Consider the following 27744-nt stretch of genomic DNA (forward strand, 5'->3'; position numbering starts at 1 on the left):
GTTTTTCTCGGTAATAAAATGGTTACCTATTTAAATGGTAATATATCAGGTCTATTTAACTAGGGTCACTTCCTCGACGGACAGAAACCTTGACTCCCAACGGACCAATGTTTATAATTTCCAATACCGACGTGGAGGTAGCAGAGGTAAAGTCTCACGCCAAATGGCAACTGTGTAGGTCGACTAGTTCAATATTTGTGCACACGAACAAATAGTAATAACATTTCGTTCATCAGCCCTTGGTGAGACAGGATTTGCAAAACGTTCTGCTAATTACATATAAAATACTGCGTACAGAATTAGGTCGTCAAAAAGCGAAAATATCTTGATATATTAAGTCTCACGATTCAGCTATTTAGGGAAATCAATTTTAAGGTTCTCTGTGAAAACTATATGTATTTTATATGTAAAAACTATGACCACAAGATATATGTATATGGTGGCTATCCGTCCTTCCACGCCACCCGTTGTTAGTTTCGTATTAAGAAAATGTGACACTGCCATTCTTCAACTGTATTTTCTATACCAAAGTATAGAAAGAAAGTTCCAGACAGGTCACATACTCATATATTACAACCTTAATTCTTCCGAGCTATTAAAAAACAAATAGCCAATGGTAGAAGGAAAGAGCATTTACACAATATGTTAAAGCATGTTCATCATACAAATCAATCAATAATGATAATTGTAATGCTGTGTTATTGTAGTCCATCGTGTCTCACCACATCATACGCGAGCTTTATAGGCTTACGTATGCGTTGTGCAGTGCAGACAACCCTTTTTACCTTGTTATAAGTTCCCAAAGAATGTTTGTTTACTTACTTATTATATGAAAATAATGATATTTAGATAATTTTTATCGCTGACTAAAATCTGAATCGTAGGATAAAATTATATTTCTTTCCTCTATGCAATTGAATCGGATGTTTTCAAATTATATGGGCTTTTTTTTTAGTTAAGACGAATTTAACATCCTTAACATTGAACTGGTTTTGGGTATTTTTAATGGGAATAAGACATTAAATCTGTCATGTGAATGGAAATTTGTACCATTTCAAAACTCTATATTAATAAATGTTTAACTTAATGCAGGATGTAACACTATTTGCATTTAACAGGAGAACTATATTTGAATCTTTGTTTCAATTAAAACTCCAAATTTGTGACCTCAAAAGAATTTTTGTATTGTTTACATGCATCAAACTAACATTTTTGGAGTAGGCCTATGGGGGATGTTTTGCAAAATTTTCAAAATTTAGTATTAGTGATGTCTACTAATAACTACTAATTTACATGTTGTTTTGAAAATGGGCAAATATACTCTACAAAGAAAAATGTTTTGGAATACTAAATAAATTGTTCCTAGTATATGGTATCATTTGAATATTTTAATATGAAATTAGAGGACACGTGTAACGTTACGGTAAAGAATTATTTTAGTTCGTTGATCAAGTTTCATACACAAAAAATAGGAATTTATACTAAGCTCAATAAATATTATAATAAATATTGTATCATATCATATGCTTTACCTTTCAAGTATTGAGCAGCACATACCCGCGGTTTCGCGCAATTGTTATGCAACATTCCATGTATTTTATTGAACAGCAACGATTTCAGTAACACTTGTACTATTTTAGATCAACGTAGGGAAAATCCAAAGACGAAGTTCATAGTTTTCTTAGTGAAAGCACTTGTGATGTAATATGATAGGGTCCTGTGATATGTTTAAAGTAGAATTAGTTATATATCATGCATCTGTTACCCATTTTAAAGTGTTCATGATTTAGAGGGCCAGGGGTGTTAGTAATATTTATTTCAGGTTTTGTACTTCTAGTTTAAATTAATTATATTTCCAACGTGAAATTGGAGTTTGCAATTTTGGCCTAAGAAACAATATATATACACTGTGATTGAAAATTTTAAACTAAAATCAACCAGGAATACTAACACATTTAAATAATGCCATTATGACAGTTGCCATCCACATGTAAAGATATTACATGATACAATAAAGTTATTTCTTCCCAATCCATGTTCTCTATATCATAATATTTCCTTGGTCCAGTCTAGGAATTATATCAGTATTTTTATAATAATAATCAGTACCGTATACCCATCACTGAGAAATGTATGCAAATGTATTACTGTGTATTGTTTTGTGACCTAGAATAAATAAATTGGTTTGCATTGTTGCAATGATATTGAAATAAAAAAGTTGTGTCACTTTTGTTATGCTTTCACTCTATAAATGTAAACAAATTGAATATATAGGTTACAATAATCAAACGTATGGACGATCTGCCATAATACAATGTTTACAATTAATAGTTGAATACATTTAACTGGGTCTTTGAATTCACATTAACAACGTTAGACACCAAGGTGGGATTTTTAATTGCTTTAAAGATCAGTGTGGCGTAGCCCGGAGAGATTTAAGAAATAAGAATAGGCCTATGTTCATCCTAGGGCACCTAAGAATATCCATGTAAAATATTAGTACAATTAGTTGAATACTTTATAAGTGAAAGCAAAACAAACAAGCAAATGTACTTTTGGATTCATAATATCATTAGGATTTATGTAGTTACGAGTTCTATTGTGTTGTAGTAAATGATCGGTTATTATTGGTAAATTTCGTTAATCAAATACGAGTATAAAGTCGAAATTTTTACACAGCAGAGTTACGTTCAATTTAGTTTTAGGTTTAAATAAACGAAACATTATTCGTATTCGTATCTTGGGTCAACAATTACTATTTTCATATTTAATGCTAAATAAAACTTTATTAACTTACAGTTGATGTCAAAATTTATATTTAATTGAGTACACTGCTGAATAATTACGGTTTGTTCGAAGGTTGTATAAAAGTAAGTTGTATAACACATACACTAATGTATGTGAATTGATTACCTGTGAATAGGCTGCAGTAAATTTATAATCTTTACTATACATGCATCACACAATAATTAAAAGAGTTTTTTTTTTTTTTTTTTTTTTTTTACGTAGGGGGAATGCATTTGCGCACGGAGTGTGGGACTCCCTTGCGGACTACCCACTAAAACCCCCTACGGGCCACGGAGAGCCCAGGCCGGAACCCTTTCGGATGACATCTTGCCTGGTCCGTGTGTCTTATGTCTCAACCAGGACAAAAACTACTTGTTTCGGAAGCTAGGGGTTCAGCCAGGCATCCGTCTTCACGCTTTTGATGAAGGATCGCATGTACGTGAGTGGTGACTGCATTCCAGGCGTCCTCATTCTGCAGCATCATCTCCACAATGGTCTCTGCCGTAACATCACCAACTGTGGTGGCGAGCGTTTGCCTGGCCCTCGGTGAAGCGCGCCCGCAAGCGAAGAAGGTGTGATGAACATCATCATCTTCCTCCGGGCAGTAAGCACACCGAGGCGACCTGACTTTTCCCATCCTGTAGAGGTACTTCCTAAAGTAACCGTGCCCCGTCAGGAAACTGACCACAGGTAGAAATCTATCTCCCCGTGGCCCACGATCTATCCAGGATTGAAGCTCTCGAATGAGACGGAAAGGTCCAGCGGCCGTCCAATCCTTCCGTCAACCTTCCGCTGCCAAAACCTGCAGAGTCTCCGCCCTGGCAGCAGCCAAGGCATCCTTTCTACCCCGCTCGGCAGCCTCCCGGAAGGACGGTCTGTCTCTCGATGGCCAGCAGGTCAATAGGAATCACCCCAGCCACGACCGCCACGGCTGAACCGGAAACGGTGCGATAGGCGCAGGCGACCCTAAGTGCCGCTCTTCTCTGTACCGATAACAGCTTTTTGACTGTATCGCCTTATCCTCATGACACCCGCCCAACCTCTGCGCCATACAGAAGGGTTGAGTTTACAGTAGACATGAGGAGGCGTCTCTTACTTGACCTAGGGCTTCCTACGTTAGCCATCAGCCTGCCGAGAGACATAACCACCTTAGAGGCTTTGTCACACACCCGCCTGAATGTGCTCCCAATACCGAAGACGGCAGTCGAGTAACACACCCAGGTACTTCGCCGCAGTCCTTGTCCGAACCTCGACACCCCCCACATTCATAGAGATCAGAGTGGGGATTCTCCGTCGAGTGAGCATAAACGATTTCGGTCTTGGAGACCGCCAGCTCAAGTCCATGGCTCGTCATCCAGGCATTGACCCCGAATCATTACCTGATTAAGGCGTAACTGTGCCAAGTCCGGCGTCCTCGCCGTGATGAACTGCAGCCACGTCATCAGCATAACCCACGAGGTAGACGTCGTGGGGCATCTCGAGGCGAAGCAAACCATCGTATGAAACATTCCATAGGTCTGGGCCGAGAATAGACCCTTGAGCCGCACCGGCAGTGACCTCTTTTGTTCTCCTTCCGTCTTTGGTTTCATACAATAGCCGTCGGTTCTTCAGGTAGTCCTGCATAATGACCAGGAGATAGTCGGGCACACTGAAGTCCCGCTGCAAACGCCTCTAGCATGTCCTCCCACCGAGCAGAGTTTAAACGCGTTTTTACGTCAAGTGTAACCAACAGCACAATCGGCCGAGCCTGGTGACAAGCTGTTTTCGGCCTGCTGGACGGCACTGATCACCTCTGTAATAGCGTTCAGAGTTGAGTGTCGCTTTCGAAAGCCATGCTGCCGGGGAGAGAGATCTCCGGCGGCTTCGATGGACGACAGCAACCTGGGTTTCAGCAACCTTTCATAGAGCTTCCCGCGCGGTGTCAAGCATACAAAGTGGCCTGTATGCCGACGGGGAGTTTCGGATCATTTTTGCCTTTGCTGATCAGCGCCAAACCTAGCAACCTTCCAGCGAGACGGGAAACACACCCGCTACCAAACATGCATTAAACATTTTCAGCAGCAAGAGCGGATAACTCGCCGCCACAATCTTCAAAACCTCAGCTGGAATGCCATCAGGTCCAGGAGCCTTCTTGTTGCGCATGGTAGACACCGCCGCTACAAGCTCCTGCTCCGTAAAAATGGGAAACGTCTGGTACCGGTCTCGCTACTCTCTCCTCCCGCCTTACAGGGTGACGTGGGAAGAGAGCTTCCACAATCGTCGAAATCATTACAGCAGGCATTTCCGTGCTTTTCCCTATTCCTCCTAGCTTTTTTCGCACAAGTTTGTATCCTCTTCCCCAAGGGTCCGAGTCCACTTCCTGGCAGAGCTCACGCCAGCATCGTGCTTTGCTCAAACGAATTGCTGCACTCAGAGCTTTCTTAGCAGCCTTGTGCTCTGCCGACCTAGTTATAGCTTCAGGCCGGTTTTCGAGCTCGCTGCGCTCTACGTCTGCACATTAGTGCAGTTCTCCTGAGCTCGCCAATTTCGTCCGTCCACCAGAAGGCTTGGCGACGGCCCCGGTAAGGTCGTTTCCGAGGCATTGACGAATTGCAAGCGTGTTCTATCAGTTTCATGGAAGAGTCGATATAAGCCTCAAACCTCAGCTGTTTCAGTGGACTCGGGAAACCCCGGAACACCAGCCTCGATACTACGATCTAGCTGCTCGACAAGTTTTCCCCTGTCCAGCTTAGCCAGATTCCAGCCAAGAGTGTTTCGGGTATTCGCTAGCCGCGGCAGCCGATTAATCGATGAGATGGAAAGCGATGAACTCGTGGTCACTAGCAGTGTAGACTTCCATCACTCGCCATTCCGCTACTAAAGGAAACAAATCGGCCGATACCATCGTAATGTCTGGTATTGACTCACCGAGAGTGCTTCGGAAGGTCGGCCTTGTCCCTCTATTCGCGACTTCCAAATCGAGTCTCGAGACCATCTCCAAAAATATGTCTTCCCCTCACGTTAGTCACGGGCATACCCCATTCGACCGCACGGCGTTGAAGTCACCCGCCACTATAACACGCCCAGGGACGCTTCGGAGACTGTCTTCCAGCGCTTCCAACCTTTCTAGGTACTCTCGCGCGGAGTAATTGGGGGGAGAGGTACACACTGTAAATGGTAACGCTGTTCAACTTAACCCAGACATAACCGTCGCCGGAACCATGACTCAGTACGCGGACCCCACGACTGTCTGCGATCCAAACAGCCGCAGTGCCGAGTCCATCGTAAAACCAAGATGAGCTGGTTAGTTTTGGTTCGGACGGGTTCACTGACGATCACTATCTGGGCTTTGGTCTCACAGGCCAGCTGTTCAAGGATTGCGTCCGCAGCGTGACATCTCTGCAGATTGGCCTGGATAAATCGGATCATTTTCGTGGCCTTAGCACGGGCTTTCCTGTCGTCCAGGGCTTTCTTGAAAACCCCGCAGGCACCTGATCCTGGAACATGATCTGTCTTTGATCCAGGGTTTCCCGGTACATAAGACGGCAAGAAGGAGCCCCCGTGCAAAACCGCCGCCTTGTGTTCGGCGCTGCCGCATTTCCAGCAGTTACTGCTCCTATCGGTCCGGAACAGTTCCTCCTAGTGTGACCGTAGCCGAGACAGCGGAAGCATCTGTCCACCTCCACTCGGCCCGAATCCGGCAGACGACCCACCCGACCTTGATCTTCCCCTTTTGGAGTACTGTCAAGGGAGTCACTCTCGAGCAGCTCAACCACGGCCTTCCTCTGTTCTTGCCGGTTAGGCTTGAAGAGGGTAACCCTAATTTCGCCACCAAGGACAGGAAACTCCCTGCTTAGGGGCGTCCGAGATGTCGGCTTCGGTGGTCAAGGCATCCAGATCTAGGATCTCTAGCCTTGCCTTAGGAATAATGGAGCGAACATCGCCCCTGTCGCCCACCGCCCTTCTGTATCGCCTCCTGGAGTTTCCTTCTGTCGTCGCATTTTGCGATTTCCAGTAATACTCCTCCCGTGACAGTCTTCCTTATGTGGGCGTTACCACGGTGCCTGACTCTTCGGGAGTAACTCCAGCCCTCATTGCACCAAGAATCTCGGCGTATGACTTGCCAGCTTTAGGCTTGACAATCACCACCTGCCTCCCAGGCCTGGAACGCGGGAGTTTCTCCGGCTTCTTTACTTGTGGGGGAGGAGGAGGTGGAGGTAGGTCTTGCCTCTTCCCGCTCTTATCTACGGCCTTCCGCTTTCCTTTTTTTCTTTTTTGAGACTACCGGGCGAAACTCGCTCTCTTCTGTCTCGTTGACAGAAGCAGGCTCTCCGGCGTCTCTTCTGCCGCTTTTCCTCCCTTGGATGTTCTGGGGGACTTCCGGCCGCTCTTTTCCCAGCCCGTGGTAGAGGCTGCTGCCACCATAGATGGTGATGGGGCCTGAGTCTCTTTTTCGCAACTTTTCTCTCTGCAGTCTCTCCATCGATATCTTCCAGACCTGCCAAAAATGTTACCGATCAGATCTAGAGACGACTCCAGAGAAATCATGCCGTTCCTGACTGCCGTGCTTAGGCTCTTTTGTCTCGACGTAGCTGCTCGCATGTCGAGAAGGACGTCTTTCATCCTCTTTACCTCCGTGAAGATGGTGTCCGCCGCATACTCCATGTTCTTCCATCGGGGGAAGCCAAGGGAAAAATATTTCCTGACTTCTGACTGGTGTCTCCTTCGACTGAAAACTCATCAGAGACAACCGGTGTTACCCGTCTCTTGTGAGGCACAGGAAGCCATGGCCTGCAGAGATGCCGAAGGCGGAGTCTCGCTATGAGGTCGCGAAGGAGGGGACCTTAATAAACGACTACTCTTAGCAAAAACGGGTCTGCAGTACACGAAGGGAGAGGGGGGGAATTCCTTCTCCAACCTTTCTGTATCGTTGTCGATGGGTTTTTGCAATTCCATACTTTAGGTTTACCAGCGCATCGTGCGGACAAGGGCGGCCCGGAAAAATCGGGAACGGGTGTACCCTCGAGGACTGAGCCTCTACCCCCAGTTCCCTGGGGCCCGACCTCCGTACTCCCAGCACCGGAAAACCAGACGTGCCGGGGGCCGACCGTAGCAATGCAGAGTCCGACCTCTGCATCCATGGCGCACTTCCTGACTAGGGCCCGAAGGGGCTGGCTCCTGGCGTCATACCAGATGAAAACACCATCGGCAGTGCAAAGCACACATCAGTCCCTGCGACAATTCAGGGACACTCCCCGGGTTCTCCGGTATGCGCCGGTCGAAAAGAAGGAGGAAGTGACACCCACGTGGGGTCGAAGAAAAGAAGAGGTGGGTGAGATTTGCCCAGAAAAGATAAAAGATGTCGAGCTAAGATCCGAAAGAGAGAAGAAAGACCTTAGCTCTAGAAGGACTGTGAGGAGAGTCTCACAGCTAGGCTCAGGTAGCCCCGGGGTCGCCAGCCTCCCCGAAGAAAGGGGAGGCCTCCCGTGTAGTCGAAAGCCGACTACCCCTGAGGGTAATTAAAAGAGTTTAATACATCCACTTATAAATGAGCAGAAGTCCACTTATCTGTGAATTTTACGGTATTTGCAAAATTTTCGTAAAAGAATTTTAATTTGTTAAATTTAGTCTATACTATTAGATTTACTAGTCACAATATATAACTCTTGCATAATCAGTACAGGTTACTAAGTCTCAACCTTGGAAGTAATAATGAACACAGCAGACTCAGGTATTGAAGACACAGAGATAAAGAGTCGAGAGACTTCGGTCTGAAAGGGGCTCATCTGAGGGTCTATTCATTACCAGACAAGACTATCAGAACCACTGAGGCCTCTCTTAAGAGATCTTTGCCTTTGTGGAGAAACAAATCATACTTAATTGCTTATTATAATACCTAATACACATAATATAAGTTTATTAATCATATTAGGCATGCTTCTAATTAGAAGTTTCTAATTGGAATAGATTCATTGTAATTAATATAAAATAATGAGGGTTCTTACATGCTATATCTTTTAAAGAATACTCACCAATAGTTTAATTATTTGTAAGTGTGAAAGTGTAATGGCAATCGTGACATAATAGTAACTCCCTTGTAAAATAAAGTCACTTTGTTTGTATAAACAAATCTCTGTCTATGTAAATAATTGTAACAGCGTTAGGCACAACGTTTTTAATAAATCATGTTAAAATTCTCAAAATTTATAAAAGTAAACTATAAAAACAGAATGAAAACAGGTTTCCACAGAACTATAGGATTTTGACCAAAACTGTTGTAACGTTGTTCACAACAAATTATGAAAGCATATGACGTAAGGGATTGATGAAGTTTTAGGTACCTTCAGAGCCCAAAGGGCAGATTCCCAAGGCCACAACGATACTGAAAGTTCTAGGAATCCACTTCACACCCATGAAAGGAATTGTGAAAAAGACATTCTAGAAACTTTGTAAAGAAGAAAATATTTCAGGATTAGAGCCTTATTTTACTGAACTTTAATGTACATGTTATAGACGCTAGAGTTTTAACCGAATGCGACATTTATGTGAGAATTCTCTTGAATGAATTTCAATATAAAGCTTTATATCTTTAGATTAAAAGTGAATGTTTATCTAGGAATACACAATTTCCATCTTTACATGTAAAGTAGAAGAGAAGATCCTCCACAGGCTTGAATGGAATTTGCAATACTAGAATAATTAGATAGTGTTTTAGTGATTAGAGGTTATAAACATTGGGAACTTTCAGAAGAAAGCAATGATACTGTGACTTTACACAAGAAAGAAGCTTCTAGAGACCATAAATTCTCATTAATATAAAATCTGTGGCCAGTAGTACGTTTCAGAGGCTTGTAGAAACGCCAAGCATTTAATATCGGAGATTCCAGTGGCCGACACATACCGAATACTGAGAGTTCTAAGAGGCGGATAGCACCTTTCAGCGAGCAAAATTCTGACACAAGATGATACATGCGCTTGACAAGGTTGTTGTTGAGGAGGGGTGGGTGGGTGGTGGTATTGTATAAAAATGTAGGATAAGAACCGATAGTGGACTCTGATTTGTTAAACTATCTACGTTACAGCGTTGTTAATGACAGGGATCACTATTACACCGTGTACATTGCACTATACTACGAATTATAAGATTAAAGTCAATGAATGAACTACAAATTTACATTTCTAGGCAGTGCAATATAAAGAGTTCTGGATTTATATTTATTGCAATATTTATATTTTATGGATAGTTTAGTAAATAGGACTGTCTTTAATTAAAAAAAAATGTAACTCTAAAGTAGCTAAGTTAAGATTATGTATGATTATAGTAAGATATGTGTATGATTATTTAATAGCGCAATAACAGGATATAGGTCTACAAACAACCATGTGTTATCAGTTATTCAATAGTACCGACGAAAATTTCTTTCACGGGTGTGAAATAGATACCTAGGACTTTCAGTATGTTTGTAAAGAACATATAATGGTGTCTTTGAAAACGTATAGACTAGGATCGCAGAATAAAACAAAATTCAAATATTAATAATATACCTGAGAAACAATTAGCTGTAGTATTAAGGAAATTGGGATTAGAAATATGATCTAATGTGCCTTTTTGTCACTTAGACAAAAATGACCATCCACTAGTGACCAATATTTCGATATATCAATTGAATTTGGTACTGTACAATCAGTACCAGTGTGCTTTGCGAGATACAAGCCTTGTTCCACATACACGCAAAGAGGCATCAAAATATTTAAGTAATCATACTTGTCGTAGGTCTTCATTGTTTGTATTTTTATTGCAAGAAATGTGACAATTTGTTATAAACGGACGTCTTAGTGGTGAGGCTCATCGTGTTATTCTCGCGTTACAATCATCAGAGACAGTTTCTTAAAGTCGTTTTATTGATACAAGTAATAAAAACGACGTTAAGCGTAATAATATTGCTTTTATCAGTGTTAAAAGAAAGAAGGCAACATAAACCAGGGACAAGATTAATAGTGTCCCTAGACCGCGGCGATCCTTAATTACATTCCGTCAGTTACACTCTCTCGTCCATAGTTACACTCCCTTTATATTATCCGTAACGATCGTAGTTGCGTTTTATAGTCAATATTTGAAAATAAATTGATATCCTCTTTATATTTCTGTAGTAAATAGGATACACATTAAATTATGTCAATATATTGATAAAGCAAAATTTGGACTAATTTATACTTGGTGTTTGTACAGTAATAAACACCCAATGGTCTGTTATAACATAAATGGTCATTCGCAATTTTGATTCAGGAACAATAAATGCCCCCAAATGTCTCAAGCAAATTCAAAATTTCATTTTTTTATCTCAAACAATAATAATGATGTGTATGTGTGTACGTATTTTAAAATTCTGTCTAACTTTCTTTTATTTTTCTTACTCATATATTTCACTACGCTACCAAAGCTTTGGTTACTTCTGAAGAGAGAGAAATTACCAAACTAGTTTGTATTAATGACATAATTTGCATTTTGATACTAAATTGAAAGAGAATTTCAGAATATTTACTATAGCATTGTTCTAAAATTGGATGAGCGCTAGCAAGCCTATCACTGAAGAGGCTGGAAAAAATAATTTCTGTCTATCAGTCCGTTTATTCGTATGATATCTAAAAAGCAAACTGAACTGTACGCAACACTGAGTTCGTTGATGGTAAATCTCACTCCATTGGATTTGGCTGAGAATTGATAGTATTTTTATCTTGGTGTAATGGGTTACCACGATCACGTATTAGAAAGTCGCAGAATAAGTAAATAATAAGCAGATTATACACATCTAGCTCAGTCATACTATAAAAAGTAAAAATAACAAAGTGTAAAATCTGTTTTACCTATAAATTCTATTTAAATATTTAAGCACTATAAAAGCACACCTGACTTTAGCCTGCGCTTTTGACCTTCATAAATACAAAATAGTAAACTGATGATAACTGAACTTCCAGTTTAAATGAAGAACCTGTAGCCTAAGGTTTAAGGTATGTATGATAATTCTTAAATGTAAGGCAAGTAATAAGAAGAAGCAGTATGATCACAATCATCTTAAGAATGAAATCAACTTTCAAGGGAGAAGGTGGACTAGGAATGATAGTTACCGGCAAAAGGGAAAAGTTTTTAGGAAGAGAGAAGAACCCAAAGTCGTATTGGATACCGAGGGGTGAAGATAACAAGCTTTTGCGGCGCAAAACTTACCAGATGAAGAAGTCCTACACTAAAGGAACTGACAACCAAGTTTTGCCCACAGAAATGCTTCTTCTTCGTGAACTTTCTCTTCTCTTCTTTGAACTTAAAGTCTCAATGTAGCCGACCAGAAAATCCTGAAGAAAGGGGAAACAGTTCAAACCCCCTCTTACTCTTCTGCTGTCAGGACCTTTCGTTGTGAAAGTCACCTAGTTCCTCCTAGTCGCATGGACCTGTAAGTCTTTGAAGTAGAGTGTTTTATAGAGTACCATGTGTTACGAAATGGTTCTTTTTGTGACATGCTTAGATATTTACCCGAAGGAAGGACACGTTGATGCTCATTTCTTGACTGGCACATTAAAATCGACTGTTTACTTGAATTAGACTTCAGATCATTAAAAGTCCTTTTATAATTAAATTGGAATTTATAATTCTTATTTTAAATTGGTTCGATTTTGGCGAACAGCTAATACATACTAAAATTAATTTTAGTATGGATCTTATTACATTATTAACTTTTAAGGATCTTTCTTACTTTGTTCGCCCGCTTGTCAAAAGTTAATAGTCTTTTCCAATGTTAAACTATCCGATATTAAAACTATACAAACTCCAAATATAAATTAGTCCAAATATATGTTTATAATTTTATCGGAATAATTTAACTGCACCCTATTTACTAAAGAAACATAAACATGATATAAATGTCTTTTCAAATATTGACTATACGAGTACAACGAAACTATCCTTACAAAACTTCTTGAATAGAAGCTGGTTCTCCGGAGTGTCAGGAGGATCACCAAAAGAATTAAACGGTTTAATAGTCTGTCTGAAAATGATGAAAATCTTCACCCTTTTGTTCCTACCATTCTGGTTAGTTGAGTTATGTTTCATAGTAGTATTTAAATAATAAAAGGTCCGGTGAAGTGCTAAATAGACATACGACAGCGCAATAGTGCGTTGAAATAACATCTTATCAACAACTGTTAACATTGTCTATAATTCTATTGACTTTTCGTTTTACTGTATGAATAGTCCACATGTGAATGTTACATATTAAATCTCTTATGATTGTACTCACCTTGCTTACAAAATAATTTATCATGCTATTTTCCCGTTGCCATCATGGTTACGCATAAGACGAATGTAAAAATATTTGCTAACCATCAGCCAAATCTTAAGGCGTGACATACACCATAATAGAATGATGCTAATATATAAATGAAGCTTTATACGGAGGCTTATATGTCCGCTCGTTTATGAGATATGTGAACAGACAGACAGGCAGAAATGAACATTTTCCAGCCGAATGAGCGGTAGGCTTAGCTAATGCTCAGCCAGTTACTACTAAAAATTCAGCGTGAGCAAGTAATGTATAGCATAATTATGAAATTCAATACACAACTTGTGGTGTTATTAAATATTGAATAATTAGTTCATCCCTAAATATAGGGTGGTTCAAAAAGAGCGCCGGTTTTGAAAAGACCGGTAAATTTTATTTTATCGGTTGGCAACAATGTTTGACCTTGATTCTATTTCTGACTACATTCCGATTGTTGACGCAGTTGATATTTCTCTCATTAGCGCATTCTGTATCTAACCATGGAGAAGTTTACTTGTGCGCAACGAGTGTTAATAGTGAAAACGTTTTATCAGAGTGGAGAGAGTTATGCGGCTACTGTTAGGCGACTTCGCGGTACTCTAGGTCGTAATGAAGCACCGAATGAATCAACGGTTCGCAGACTCATGAAAAGGTTTCAAGAAACGGGTTCAACAGTCGATCTCAAAAGTTCTGGACGTCGTCGTTGTGCCCGAACTGAACAGAGCATTGAGGTGGATCGTGACAGTGTGGCTGTTAGCCCAGCGAAATCAATACGTCGCCGTTCTTAACAATGGGGTTTAAGATGTTCTTCTGTACGGAGAATTCTTCAATACGATCTCAAATATCACCCCTATAAAATTCAGCTGACGCAACAATTGAAAGTGGCAGATCACCAGAAGAGACGACAGTTTGTTGATTGGGTATTGAGAAATTCGCAGGAGGAAGAAAACTTCGCAATGATTATTACCTTCAGTGATGAAGCGCATTTCCAATTGAATGGATTTGTTAATGAACAGAACTGCCGTATCTGGGGTTCAGAAAACCCTCGCACGAAATGGAAATGTATCCACAACGAGTGACAGTTTGGTGCGGCTTTTGGTCGGGCGGCGTCATCGGCCCTTATTTTTTTGAAGATCAGGAAGGGCAAGCTGTGACAGTGAATGGAGACCGATACCGTACGATGATTAGGGAGTTTTTGTGGCCTCATTTGGATAACATAGACATTGACCAGTTGTGGTTTTCAGCAGGACGGAGCCACCTGCCACGCTGCCCGTGAAACAATTGTGTTCCTCCGTGACCGCTTTCAGGATCGCGTCATTTCTCGTAATTCCGACCATCAATGGCCACCAAGTTCTTGTGACTTAACACCCTGTGACTTTCATCTTTGGGGTTATCTAAAGTCATTTTTATGCCAATAAACCCCGAACCATCAATAAGTTGAAGGAGAAAATTCGACGAGTTGTCGGCCAAATTGAAGTTGAAACTTGTCGTGCAGTCATGGCTATTTTCATGGACAGAGTTGTTGCGTGCCAGCGTAGCAGAGGAGGGCACATGCATGACATTTTTTTCATACATGAAATCGGAAGGTTAGATGAACATGTTTATGTATTTGATTTCAGATTTTCATTAAAATATATCTCTTAATTTGATATATTAAAACCGGCGCTCTTTTTGAATCACCCTATTTCAGTTTCACTCACGAGTGATCCGCTGCTCCTGAAATTCGTTTGTATAAATCATAGAGTTAATGATGTGCAATGGAATGTTTAACGCTGTATATTGGTTTTGACTGATATTCTCACAGTTTTCGAAAGTACACAAGACATCATTTGTAGTGACTGCTGCCGTATTTCATGCAATTAAAGGAGAGCGAAGGGTGTCAAGCTAACTTAATTAATTTACTCAGTCTGAAGCAATTACTTTAGTGTAAGGGGATCTCAGATAATTATTAAAGCAAGTCAAGAGTGAAACCATTTTGATCAGGCATGTATATAGGGGTGAAATACTCATAGTGTATACTTGATAGGTTAATGATTATATTTACACGGAAACTTATAATAATGTAAATTACCTTAATTATTATTACACAAAATGTGTTAATTAGAATTTATTTGAAATATAAAAGACTCTTAAAATGTTATCAATACTATCAATTAGTCATGATTTAATGTATGATAGTCACTTCGGCTTCCTAAACAAAAATCTTTTGCCTTACTCCATAATCTTGTAGTGCAATACATATAATTAAAATCCTGGCCGTTTGGCTTTAATATTGATTAATAACTGTAAAAAGACCGAAATTATTAACTTTAATAGTATTTTTATTGCAAGAAACTAATCTTTTATACTAAAGCAAAGTTAAACAATAAAACTCGGGCCTAAGTGCATTAAACAACAGTTTATTTGAAACAACCCAGGCATGCAATGCTATGTCTTGTGCTGTAGTGGGTCAAACGATATTTTTTACCTCACTATATAGTCACTATTGAAACTACATTGAAGCATATATCATGAAACTGTAAAAACTCATCACACACTTATTGGTCACTATTTATACTCGTTCAATAGGATAGTATACTTAGTAGGCTCATACTGCTTATAGTAACATGCTACGCAATCCCCTCCTGTCGACATTAAAAAAGATTTATGATTTTTCCCGATTTTATACTACAAAAGAGTTATGAATGTTCTACCTAGCAACCAACCGGTGCAATCCAGGAGAAGAGGTATTCTAATTTTATCATCAGATGGACAAGTTTGGAACAACCTAGTTTTCTACACATAATTATTGTGGGATGGCTTGATTCAATGTGAATTTTGAGATTAGTTCTATTCATAGAATACAGAATACCAAGGGATGGACTATGCCTATATAAGTGGAATCACATCAGCTGAAGTCATATCCCTTTTTGTAGGCAATAAACGAAAAACTACACTAAGAACGGTGCAAAATATCAATGCTCTTGTTTGAAATAACTCATGATTAAGCCTATTTAGAATAGAGGTAATATTTTGAACTTTGCATGAATAAAGATGTTAAGTCAAGGATACTAATGATACCATTCAAAAGTGAATAGCAGTTATTTGTATTTTAAACAGTAAAATAAAGTCAATACTATTATATAAGTTTTTAAACATAACATAGAAAAGTTAGTCGTCTGTTTTTTTTCTTTTTTTGGGACATGTGATTTGAAAAACAATGGATATACCGGTACACTACAGTTCTCTTGAGAATCTCACATCGCGAGATTTGGTGATATATTATTATTATTTTAAAATTCAGTAACACAGTATTAGTTCATACTCATACTATAATGAGCAGTTTATAGGGTTATTGGAAAATCAACCAAGCTATCTAAATAAGATACCCTATACAACCCCCCTATAAAAACTCTTACAACTCTAACTCCACAAAATGTTCCTGCGAAATAATATTGTTGTGTTTATTAAACATATCAGGTCACCATCGAGTCACCATCGAGTCACCATCGACCTTAACATATTCAAAATATTTCCAGGGAGCTTTAAATGTAGCATATGATAAAGCTGAGGAACCTAAGTTTTATTCAGATAAAGGTACTGATTTGCCATTTTTTCTTTTAGATTTGAAATATATCTTGTACCTCCAGGAGAAAATTAGGAATTTTTCCATAATTACCTGAGTACAAAGCCTCTTAGCTAGATTGCTCATGTAATTTAAAAATGTCAAACGTTGTGTAAAACGTTCAAAAATCTGATTAAATACTTAGTATTATTTATTCGGTGTGTCTAAATATAATTTTTAGGTCTGAAATAAGGATTGTCGAACAAAAATGTCTCAAATATCCCGCTAAGATGTTATATATCGATGCATGTTTGAGAATTGATAATGCTGAATCTAAATCTTTTGAGGACAACTTTTTATACGATTTCAGTTCAAATAATTATGAATATCAATTTGTTTGATTGCTATGCATACCCTTCAGGTGGTCTAAATGCAACCCTGTAGTCTACTTAACCGATTAGCCTAATATTTTTATTTGTAAAGATTTATTGAGCAAATTTATTTTGAACGCTTGAATAATATTAGAACGTAGGTGATTTTGTCTATAATTATTAACAAACTACAATCTGGAGCAATGCATTTACTGTTCTATATAAAACAAGTAGACCTGTAACTTAAATATTGAATATACTAAAAATATTCTCTACCGAAAGAAAGAAAGTAATCTGTTACGAAAGAACTAAATTATTTATAGAATCACATTGTCCATGGTAGTTGTATTAATGTTCCTAAACAGGCAATTAAAATGTATAGGTCATTTAACATTGCTGTTGTATTACACAAATGAAAATGAATAAGTGATTAAAGTAGGTATTCATTTTGTCACTACGGTTTCATGCCATGAATGAGACATTCATCATAAATGTCGTGACCCTCTTTTTATCCGCCTTTCTTAAAATTGCACTCGGATTACGAGATGTCATTACTATTACATATTGATAAATGTAACTGTATCCTTATAATACAGTATATCCAGATACTTTTACTCTGTAAGGATTATCTAATAAGGTAACTCTATTACAGTTTGCAGGCTATTTAAGTTTGTAATTATTATGAAGCAAACGGTGCTGTTTTTGTAATAGAGTATATGTAAACTGTAGATTCTGTAAGTAAAAACAAACGATAATTATGTTGAATTAGTGGAACTTACACTTACTCCAAGACGTATTAGTGATACATAGTTCTTGTTGTATAAAACAAATCCGATTTGACGCTCGTGTTTATGGAATAACCCGTAATCTTGGATTATATTAAGATGTAAATCGAGTATCTTCTACCTAGGAACTGGTTGCACTGCGAGAGGTCTGTAGAACTGAATACAGAGTGAGTATAGGTAGGAGACATTTATGGAATGAATTTAGTGTTATGATGAATGAATTCAAAATGTGAAGATCAGAACGTTATTATCCAGGGCTTGTAACAAAATCGTAAAGGGCCACAAAACAGCAGTCGAGATCTTTACACTGGAGGATTAAAAGGCGTAGTATCCTATGGAATAGGAAAACTTTAATAGGTTTCACATTTATCGTGAAAAAAGAAAAACATTATTATAGCTCAGTTTGTATCCAAATTTCCTTAAACTAATCCATGGTGTGTTGCATAGTAGATATCTTGGGTTTTCAATAAATTCCATTAAAATTTTTTTTATTATACCAGAAAACTTACATTTTAATATTATCGATAAAATTTGTTATTCTTATATGCATAATATTTATAAGAAATATCTAAGAAATGTAATGAAGAGACCAGATATATCAAGAAACAGCCCTAGAACAACTATAAGTTTTTCTTAAGATTTATTCAATTAGTGGATGTGTGAAAAGAGCAGCTGTGCCTGTAATTAAAGTGGTTATTACTTTTTATTGCCCTCCAGTAATTGGCAGAACAAGAGTGGTTATAAACGGAGGCACAGGTTTACCTAAGGCTCCATTAAACCTTATGTTATGTTTCAGATGAGTTTAATTGATCATGTTATGTGAAGAACAGTACAAATTATATTTTATATAACTGTAAAATAACTGTTTCTAGGAAATATAAGATAAAAAATGAGATGGAAATAAAAATTGTAGGAAATGCCATAAAAATAGTGGTTGTTGATTGAGAAGTTGCTTAACATAATACTCTGCCTTCATACATCATATTATGTGCATAAAACAATTCGGGTTTAAAAGACAGCCATAAACTGGAATGTATGATAGTTTATTATAACTGTTTCTAGGAAAGGTGAGATAACAAAAAGTAACATATCAGTGGGTTTCTTAAAAAACGCTGTGAGTTTTGTTGAACATAATACTCCATCTTCACACATTATAATATGTGCCTGGAGCAATGTGATTTAAAAACATAGTTATAAATCGAAATATATAAAGATTGTATACATATTATTGTTTATTACAATATACAACTGTTCAGAAAAAGATATTTGAGGAATACTTCTTATTAAACTGGAATATTTTTAAACTTTCTTCTCTATAGTTAACAGAAAATAACAAGATATCAATCAGTGCATTAAATTAAGTAACCTATAACATGCATGGCTAGCTAATGCATGAGTAAAATGCAACTAATGCTGCACAGGTATAGAAACGTACAGTTTTAACTTAAGTTTGTAAAATGACTACACAGTAGACTTGACTATTAGGAGTGCTAATTTTTCAATTTCAATGGGACGAAATTTCCATATTTCAATTTTATACTGTGTTTTGCCGCTAGGATCTAGTATATACATAGATCTAGTATATACTGAAAGTAGAATATTTGGATTTTCAGTGGAAATCAATGGCTTAATCTTTAGCCTTTCCCGTAAATGGTTCATGACCAGTGGTGACCAGAAGTCAATAAGTAAACAAGTAGTGTAGGCAGGATTTAGCTGCAAGGTATAATCGAGTCCCGGCGGAGCAAGTAATTTTTGTGATTCAATGTTTATTGAAATTTTATATATATATATATATATATATATATATATATATGTATAAAATATATACTATAGGCTAGAATCTTCACTATAAGTATCAGTGAAGAATCTACTATAGAAATCTATAGTAAAAGTTTTTTCTACAGAAAAATTAGTTGTACTATAGAATCATCTATTCGGTAAGTGCCAGTGATATACCATGGAATGTTTACTTTAGGTTCTGACAGTAGTTCTTAATAAAAGTAAATGGCTTTATTGAAAATGCTAATAATGTAGAATATTCATTTGAAGATAATTTTTTAACAATGATATTAAGAAGATGTCTCTCTTGGTATTCTTGTCGAATATATGGTCGAAATCAGCGAGCCATAAAGAGTGAAGGGATTACATCGGATTTCCCCAAACGATTATGACTTACTTCTGATGGTGGAGGGGGGGGGGTGAAATATTCCTGTTTAGCAGTGTTTTTCAATGGTGTTTTAATCGTGAATAATCCTCTACTAAATGTATGGATATTTTCTAACATTTTTACACTTATAGTTGTCACAAATATTTAATAAAAATGTTTACTGTGTGGTCATTATATGTTTAAAATTAAAAACCAATACTTACAACATGTTATATTGTGAAGCCTTTTAAGGGGAAGGCAGTCTCGATTACACTCCACAAAATTTAAGATATAGAAATTTTAAAAAATTGTAAATTAAATTAGACGACTTTTGTGACTTTTGAGATCCTGAGAGATAATTTCAGCCTTTTTGTCTACCTTGTCTAAACCTTTTAGCAATTTAATTGTGATGTTCCTTGTGCGGTGTAAAAGAAGTAACTATTTTTAATGAGTGGTAGAAACTATTTTTTAATAGTTGTTTTTATTTTATCAAGGTCTTTTTGGAGTACCAAAAGACAGTTAGTATAATATTAAATTTGTGCCTTGCAAATTTCCCTTTTGTTTCTTAAATTTACGATATCACGATGAGATATTTTGAACTTTATTACAACTTGAAAAATGATGTAATTAAAGATTCCTGATAGATATTGTAGTTTGTACGTACGTATGATGATTGTGTGTGTTCTAAAGTTTTATGTAGGGAAAGAGAGAAATTGTAGACTTTGATATTATTGTTTATTTCAATCTGCTATTAATTTCCCTGAAATCCATTTGTAATAAGAAGTTGTGGTAATAACGGTTGTATTTAAACATGAAATTAATGTAACCAATATCCATATAATAGTACGAATTAAACTATATCATACTTACATATAATAAACCAACTGTGTAGCTCGGAGTAGAAGTCTCACATTGCATTTATGACATAAATCTCAGTGTGTAGACAGTCTTGTGTCGTATAATTTACCAGCTGACTGAGTCTAATACGGCTACACATTATACCATGTCAAACTTCAGAGTTTCGTTACCAGGAAAATTATTTTAAAATATTAAATCATTCAAAAGAAATAAGCTGAACTGCATTAAAATTGTGTGACCATGAATTCTGCTTACATGCACTCTGTAGTACGTTCTGTTAGAAGTTTAAGTGAATAATCACGTTCCCCATCCCATCCCTCCTAACTCAATTTCCACTTAAAATAATTACTTGAGGACCCTGCTGCTGCAGTGCCTTATATTATTAAAGTGATCTGTAGTCTCATCCGTCTCTGGGTATCCATTTAGACTTGTCACTTGAATTAGTAAGAGGTGCGTAACTGGAAGCCGCTAAGACAGTCTAAATGTTAAGTTGAGTAGATATTATGGGTTATAGTATGGGTGAATGATGAGAGTTAGATTTGAGAGGTATTTTTAAAACCAACGTTAGCCCTTAGTTGTACTTGCATTAGCTCACAGTACATATGAATGCACGTTGTTACTGCAACAAACGCGTTGTTAGTTGAATTGGGTTGGCAAAGTTAAGAACTAACATAATCCATCGGCATATACAGTACCTTAGAACATAAATTGTAACATTTTACAAGAACGATAATTGTTCACATCGTGCTGAGAAGTGCAGTCAATTCCATTTAATCTTGTATCACAAATACTGGATATATCTAACCCAAGATATATTGATCCTATCTACAGATATAGAAGTACATTTAATACTTTATTGTGGAATTATAGAAGATTTAAATCTACTCAGTAGTGTGTATTTTAGTATCTCAAATCCTATGTTATAAATAGTAATTACAAATTGAAAATAAGAGGAAACTTATAGAAGATGTATTATATAACAGTTTGAAAAAAGCATTATCTAAACAAACAAATCTAAACAACTAAAAAGTTATTATCTAAACAGCCTAGACGCATATAGTGTATGGGTACAGTCGCTGATTAAAAAAAATCGCTTTCATCGGTGAATGGTTGATTCTTATTGCAAACATTATTATTTTGATATTGGAAGGATCTTAGAAATTTTGAATTACTCGTTATTTTACATGAATATTTTGAAAGCCACCACTATAATCACAACTAATCGTAAAGGAACCATATGTTTACGATTACCGCGCATAATTACAAAGTTACAAAGCGATAAGCTAAAAGAACTTACATTCCACATAATAGTGTTTTAAGATAACACATGTGATTTCCTTTTTAATTTTGGCGGTGATTTCAAAATTGTATAATAATACTATATGTCCGTTACTAAAATGGAATCATTTTGGAAGAGTGTATGTAATAATATCTTTGTTTTACACTGTAATAATTTTGAATACTCTCAATATGTGTACAAAATGGCAGTGTTTTAATTTAAACAGTTTAAGCAAATGTTCTTGTATACAAAAGAAATGGGCATCCTGGCAGGAACAAAGCAAAGCATTTGGGAATGTATTTTTTCTTATTTCAATTCCCTGAATCAATGTCTGAAATACTGGTCATACGTTATGGTAGTACTATGTATTAATTCAAATAAATAGAGAAGTCTCAATTTATTTTAGCTTCGCATCCTTTTTTCCGACCCTAAAAGAGAAATGATTCAGGTTTCATTTTATTCAGCACCTGTTGTAAATGGACTCAGCAAATAAAAGAGGTAAAAGTCGAGCTTCCTGAGGCTAGGAAAGCTTAATTGCTCTGAAAACGTTCTCAGAAAAGTTCAACTTTAATTGTTGGGTGTAAGGTGAGAAGTATAAAAGTGGGGTTGAAATGTTTTGAACACTGTGACTGAAGCGAATTTAGAATTTTTTATTTGAATTGACACGTGCAGATCAATCACAATCTCTTAGTGTACATTTTACATATATTAAAATATTATATATTTCGAATGAATTTTATTGACATAAGACTGAAAGAGAATCGTAATCATAGTAATTTATTTTATAAAACACAAAAAATATGGAGATACTTCACCTTGTTCAGTAATAATATTACTTTAGGAGTATTTTATAACTATGAATTCAAAATTGTCACTTACAAACTGAATAACTGGTTTTAAACTATCCTATATTCTTATTGTTATTTGACATTAGATTCAAATAAGAGATTAGCTTCAAATTCCAACAATTTATAATATAGAAACTATTTTTTTTTTCAAGAAACATTGTTTTTCTTTGCAGCGGAAGGTCTGTCAATTATACATAACATTCGTATTTATAAGTTAAAGAATACCACTGTATTAGAATATTTTTATGTAGTTGTTTTTGTAATGTAATATTTATATACCAGTGGTTTAGAAACGAATTATAAACATTGAAATCCATAAGACAAGAATGTGGTTGTATGTTGTTTTCAGCTGGTTTCTGAATGGTCCATGCAACCTTATGCTCTCCGCATATTGCCCAATAGAGCGCAGGCCCGATGCCCGCTTAAGAAGTAAGATGAATATTATCTTTAATTGTGGTATACCTTATCTTCCATATGCAGTCTTTGTTGAAATACTTCCGAGATTTAAATACAATTCTTGACTTTGCCAACGTTTATTAACTTAGATCAACACAGGGTAAAAAGCAATTTCATTTTACATAGACATCTTAAATCAGAAGAGCTACGGTCTGGGGAATGGTGTATTTGTCACTATTTTTGCACGAATAAAAGTTAGAATAAAATGAAATAAAAAATCCTGCATTTATATATCAGAAACTGTTTATAATGCAGTATTATGATATAAATATTATTCTAATTTTTACAAAATTTAACTGTTGTAGTACACTGTTTATTGATTTGTTCACAACTAATTAACAATTTAATTTAGTGAGATACATATACTCCCGCTAATAAAATTATATGCAAGGGGATATTCTACTCAAATAAAAAAAATCTTTGCCATCTAAACCCTTTGAATTATTTGACTATAGGCCAACTAATCTACGATAACTAAATGGTATAATAATTTCCAAAACAATATCAAAGAGCAAATAAAATGGCAGTTAAAACAATGCCAAATGTTTTGTAATCTAGCAACAGTGAATTTCCGAAATCTTTAATTAAAGTGGAATAATGTTGCATTTTGTATTTTGTACACTCAAAAGGAATGTTTCAAGTCTTGCTTTACAATGTACATGATATAGTATATAATCATACATCATAATGTAGTACATATGATAATATACCAATGTGACTCTTAGTGACTGAAAATAAATTTGTAATAAACGTGGATTTTGTTTGGCACTCTTCAAAATGCTATACTACAGAACAAAGTTGCATATTAAAGAGTATTTTAGGATTTTTATGTTTTGTTATCAATCAAGTGTAAAACATATTTTCCTCAAAAAAGTCGGTTTAGAAGACGGATACTGATCATAAAATGAGCCAGTAAGTATAAGGTATTCACTGTTTTTAAATTATAAGACTTTCATTCGGTTGTGCTCTGAAAGTAATAACGGTTTTATTAAGATTATATTATTTTATTCCATTTTTATTAATAATTAGATTAGATTAATACAAATTCCATTTTTATATAATCTTTTACATACATCACACACATTTCGTGGGTATTTTGAATCATGATGAAGAGTATCGTTCAATACTCGTTGCAAAAGTTCTATTGGGGATTAACATTGTCCATGCTCGGCTTCGCCTTACACGTACATGAAATCTCACCACGCACAAGATCATTTTCGAGACTAGGAATGTAATTTACTATTTCCACATTGTGGTGGGAAAGGGATTAATTTTGAAATAAATCTAAAACCTCCTTAGTGGGTGTAGTTGGAGATTGTAGTACTGTCAAATTTTGAATATAACTCGAGAAATCACTCTCACCTGGCACAGATAAATAATATTTGCTGCCTCCTTACAACTGCAGTGAGTCAGTAGGCCTATTTATTAAATTACACACTTATTTATTTTAATATAGTATATTGGTGAAATTAATACTCTTTCAAGTAATAATACAGAGAAAAAACAAACAGAATACCAGAAATATAGTCCATTAAAATATAAGGTGAAGTTGTAGTAGTAATTGATAAAAAATATTCTTTTCATATGCTATACAAGCCCGAAAATTATATAGATTTAAATGTTTAACTTAAACCCATTAACAAAGTCACTGAGTTTTCAATAGTACATTGGAGGTGTTTGGTTAGTTTTCTTAATAATTTAGACAGATAGCGCCAAGAATTGTTTTATATATTTACGTAGTTGGTAAAGTTATAGTTTGGAAAAATATAGGCTTTTATTGATTAAAGAGATATAAAGCTACTTATTTTATTAATTGTACAGCTGTAAAGAGTGTTTCTTAAGAAGAAAATGGATAAATCCATGCAAGCATAGGGTATACACTACCTCGTATATTATCGTGTAAGCACGATTTCCATGGAGGTCCATGTCCCACACGAGTGTCAAGCAACGTTAGGCAATGCCAGCTAAGTATAATGAATAGGTGAACAACAACTTGCATCAGAATTAGCTCATTTATGCGGAAGGGTGGCCCTGTGGGGCGGAGAGGCGGCCACCCACCGCCCCCGCCATCGCGCCCCAACAGTCCGAGAAGAGCTGTACCCGAGCGAATGTCTCCGCTGATAACCCGCGTCTCTTGTAGAGCCCCGTCCTGAGATTCGCCGTGCGTTGTCCTTCGTTCCCGCTGACCTGTTCGGTGTTCGTGTCGCGTCGCGCAGGTGTTTGTGGGATATCCGGCGGAGGAGAATCAGGTGAGTGGCCCAGGACTGCTTCCTACTAAACGAATCTCTTATTTCACTGATTACAAAAACTTCTGTAAAAGTAAATTTACAAATGATTTTTAATATTCTTTTAACGTAAAGTATTCTTTCCAACATCACTGAAACGGTTTACACATTTGAAATAAGAAAAACTCCTAATTTCATTAAAATCAATGATAGAAATACATTAACGTACATTTGTAGATAGCATAAATTGTTCTGTTCAATTCAATAAGGTACTTCGAAATCTAGTTTAAAAATAAAATAATGAATTCTTGTAAATTCAATATTAATCTGAATCTGTAAAATGGAGCCAAACTGATATTGCCGGGAGTTGGTTCAGTCTGTGAGAATCAATGTTCGAAGTTTTATCCAGATATGTTGTCCTGTATCCAAAGATTTAATAAAACAGCAATTCGAAGTGATGAAACTTCAAAATATTTCAGTTCTAGTACTTGCAGTGTGTATTGAACTTCCGTAGTGTAAAATATTCGTTTAACAAAACTGATTGTACGAAATTTAATCAAAATATCTGAGCCATTATTCTGATGTGCAGATTTTTCCAGTGGAGGATGTAGGGTGGATGGAGATCGGACAAACAGAAAGTTAACGTGTTTCACTTTTAATACATTACTTTACTGTATTAATAAAATAAAATATTTTTAGAGTACTCATAAACAAGATATTGGTAATCATGTAAATGGAGACACAAAGAGCCATTGATGACGTTGTCCAACGTTACATTATGCTTATAAACACTTTAACTTAGAAGATTTCAAAATTGTATTGTATTATAATAGACTTTGGAGAATTAAATATATTTTAACCTTTCATAATCTTGTTAGGATTTAATTTACTACATTTTGAAACATCACTTCCTTCGCTCGTGAGTACCATCGTGTCTGTCTAAGTTATTTATGTCTTTATTTATAGCCAGACGTACCATGCTACTTGGTCTTTGAGTTATTACCATCTTTATTACAATAATCATTATTCAAAGACTGTAAAAGTGATTAAAACTAAGTAATGAAACATACACTATACTTTGGTAAGTAAAGAAAGCATAGATGAATAGGCTGCAAGTACATAGCGTAGATCTTGATGATGGTCCATTGTATTTTCCTGAATGTAGAGTCTAAATAATACAAAATATTTTTATTAATGTACAATATAATAATGTACTTAATTATAAAAAAAATTATTCAGTATCTTTAATCGGTATATGTAATACACACAGACTTAATTCTAAAAACGAAAACCTAACGACTGATATTAAAATTATGTCTTTCGTTTATTATGGTATGTAAGGTAACTTGAAGGATATTTTATTAGCTATTAGATGCTCACCTATGAGAATAGAACATACCACCCTTACTGCAGTATTTGTGTGAATATTCATTAAATCAATATCAATATATTAACAGGCTAATACACGGATATATACATATTGCATCCACATTGCTTTGTGCATAGCACATAGAGAATCACTTAAGACTTCACTCATCGAATATCACATCATCATGATTAAAATATGCCTGTTAGTGATTCTATAGGCATCGGTAACCATATTTGATTTGAATGCATATTCAAGAGTTCAACCATATAATATTATTTTGAGCTAAATTAAGGTATTCACAGCGGAATACATCGTGAACTACTTTTATCTCTCTAGGCTCTGTTGTTGTTTTAAAACAAACAACCCCTCGTGAAATATTTTATCTCTGCATAATTAATTGAGATTGATATCAGAGCCGCAAATGCATAAACCAAATTAATCAATTACGTGATTTGTGTGCAAGTTTAAACTTTTCTGGGGATAGCGCCCGTGTCCTTTACCAGCTGTCATTCTTACGTTTTCTGTCACTTGCCTCCTTTATTTCGTTGTAATTTTCTGTTCTATTGAAAAATGAACAAAATAATACGATTATACAATATAAGATTAAAAGTATGCGATTATTGAGACATATGTATTTGTAAATTGTTTCTCGTAATAGTATATATGCTTAATTAGTGTGCACAGCTTACTTCACGTTTGCAGTTATTAAAGTTTGCATGAAACTAGACAAGTGATGGATTCTAACACCAGGAACTATTTTGAAAACATTATTTATAACATGAGGATG

At 36.3% G+C, this 27744-nt stretch overlaps 1 protein-coding gene across 5 annotated transcripts in view; it reads left to right on the forward strand.

Annotated features, from left to right (window-relative positions):
• Positions 1–27744, forward strand: part of LOC124374291 — a 1063620-nt gene that overhangs the window by 45883 nt on the left and 989993 nt on the right. For 4 of the 5 annotated variants that reach the window (XM_046832531.1, XM_046832545.1, XM_046832541.1 and 1 more), the window contains exon 1: positions 25458–25612. The exons of the other annotated variant lie outside the window; for it this stretch is intronic. The gene's annotated coding sequence lies outside the window, so the exon portion shown is untranslated. Of the gene's footprint in view, positions 1–25457; positions 25613–27744 lie in introns of those variants that run through there. 5 annotated transcript variants of the gene reach the window in all.

This window comes from Homalodisca vitripennis, chromosome 1 (assembly GCF_021130785.1).
Source record: "Homalodisca vitripennis isolate AUS2020 chromosome 1, UT_GWSS_2.1, whole genome shotgun sequence".
NCBI classification, from domain to species: domain Eukaryota; kingdom Metazoa; phylum Arthropoda; class Insecta; order Hemiptera; family Cicadellidae; genus Homalodisca; species Homalodisca vitripennis.